This window comes from Furipterus horrens, unplaced genomic scaffold (genome assembly GCF_987537825.1).
Source record: "Furipterus horrens unplaced genomic scaffold, mFurHor1.1.pri manual_scaffold_4, whole genome shotgun sequence".
In the NCBI taxonomy this organism is placed as follows: domain Eukaryota; kingdom Metazoa; phylum Chordata; class Mammalia; order Chiroptera; family Furipteridae; genus Furipterus; species Furipterus horrens.
The window spans coordinates 163,449,294-163,451,768 of NW_028327174.1; positions in this window are offsets into that span (position 1 = coordinate 163,449,294).

Genomic DNA, 2,475 nt, shown 5'->3' on the forward strand with positions numbered 1-2,475 from the left:
ATGTTGTACTGTCACCATCTTGAAATTCTTAATTTTATCTTTCAATTTATAATTCCTAAATGAAGTCTATGGGCCAACAGAGCATGAATGTGAGTCAAGACCCATAATATTCATATCCACTGTTCCTTGCTGCCCCATTCATACACAACAATCGCAATGTTCCATGTGTACAGAATTCAGAAGGACTCACGATGGTGGGAGTTCAGCAAGACTCAAAGCCTGTTACCTGGATGACTGAGTAAGTGGAGGTGCCAACAGCCCTGAGAGGCCATGCTTTATACTATAATCAGAGTCCTTTGCACACAGAGAAGGCAGTGGTGTTCTAAGAATAATGAATGATCAAGGAACCTACTATATTCTTCCTCACTCATTTACCTCCTTGTATTAGCCAACTGCTTACACTGAAAATGATGACATAGAAGGGAAAAACAGAATAACCCATAGTTCCTTCCCCTTTCAGTCCTTTACACATCAGTAAGCTAAAGGCAGAGAGGAGAGGTAGACATTCCATGTATTAAGATGTGAAATTAAAACAGCTGGGTTAGTTCTGTGTAGCATTTCTACAGTATGGGTAAGAAAGACATATGCATGTACAATCTACAAAGTATAATATATGTGATTGTGGTGATTTTATTTGCACTTAAAACTCACATTGCACAATATAAATATGAATGGTAAAATGCATGCTAATGTATAATTTTAATTTTTCTTTACTTAGAATAATAATCAATAGCAAATAAAAAATGCCTGACAAGCTGAGAGGCAGACTTTGAAAAAACAAGTTTTATAGTTTAGTGCTGTTAACATCACATTTCCTGCTCTCCAAACAAGGGTCACCACATTTTCATTTGCCTGAGTTCCGTAAATTAGGGAGCTGTTCCTGGGCATCTCTTAAGAGTAATTCAGAGCCACAGTGGGTAAAAAGTTTGAGACAAGGAGGTCATCCACCTTATCCTCCAATAGGTACCAACTGTTTTTATCATCTTTAATTACACAAGTGAGGCAGACTGGATCCCCAGAAGCAGACTCTGAGAGGGGGGACTGTTCTGATACAATCCAGGGGGACCTGAACTGGCCAAAAAGAGAGCTGAATTTCAAGTACAGTGCCTTGAAGTCAATAAAGTCATTTGGGCTGAATGGCAGGGGAGCTGTATAGGATCAAAAAGTATGTCCTTGAGTTGACCAAACAGGGGCTAGTCTGCAGGAGCCCTCCTGTTCTTTTTGTCAGCTCATTGTCTGGGGTATTGGGGGAGGAACCACAAACCACCAGCCATCCTGCCTCTCCAGGCCACCAGCAAAACTAATTCCGATAGCCTGAAGGAACCCAAGCAACAAGACACAAATGCTGGCTGTCGGGGGCCAAGCACTTTGGGCGCCAGGAAGCGCAAAACATAAATATGAGTACATTCTAATAAAACTACGTGAAGCATCAGAATGTAGCAAACAAAAAATACAAGTGTTGTACAGAACTCCAATGTTTCTCGTCTCCCATAGAAAAGTAACAATGTGACACTTGTTCTTCCAGGTCATTTTCTGTGCTCTGATATCCAATCTGCAAATATTCATGAGTGTCCCATGTGTCCACTACATGTTGCTGATCAATAAGACAGATAAGACAAACAGGGTCTCTGCCCGCATATATCTTACATTCTAGTGGGCATAGTACTTGTCTGATTGTGCTGTACATTCCCTGTTCACTTTACAATATAGTGAATACTTTGCTAAATCAACATAGGCAAATTCACTGTGTATTTTACTGGCTGCATACCATTGCATAAAATGGATATAGCCTAATTAATCTATCCACTTTCCTATTGATTAAGCACTGATTTCTAAAAAGAAAAAAAAAAAACCTATGGAGAAAATGAAGCAAAAGCCTTCTTTAGATATTCACACGGGTATATTATTCTCTAAGGCTGGCTGAAAGTTACTGTTTTAGGGTGACGTGTGGAGATAAATACAAGCACACCTCATTTTATTGAGCTTTGCTTTATTGCGCTGTTTTTACATACTGAAGGCAAGACCCTCAACCAGAAAAAAGATTATGACTCACTTTATTGTGATACTCACTTTATTACTGAACCCTCAATACCTCTAAGGTATGCCTACATAGCAGTCTGTCAGACTTAAACCTTAGATAATGTTCCAGTAATATTCTGTCTTGATGCAGATGAAGGAAAGTCTGGGAGTCTGGCCAAACTAATCATGAAGCTCACAGTAAAGTGAAGAAGTTAAACGAGGTTGCAATTGGAAACCATCACAAGTCTTTGGGGGAACTTCAAGTCATTTTAATAATAGGTGTGTATTGTCTGACTTCTGGTCACTAGTTTGCCATGCAATCCCTGATGGATACTAATAATATAGATTAGAAAAATAAAGATTAGGGTCACACAACCAGTGGGTGGTAAAATCTGAATTCGATTACTCAACCCATATTTTTTCCAAATTTATTGAATTGTCAGATTTTAATTGACA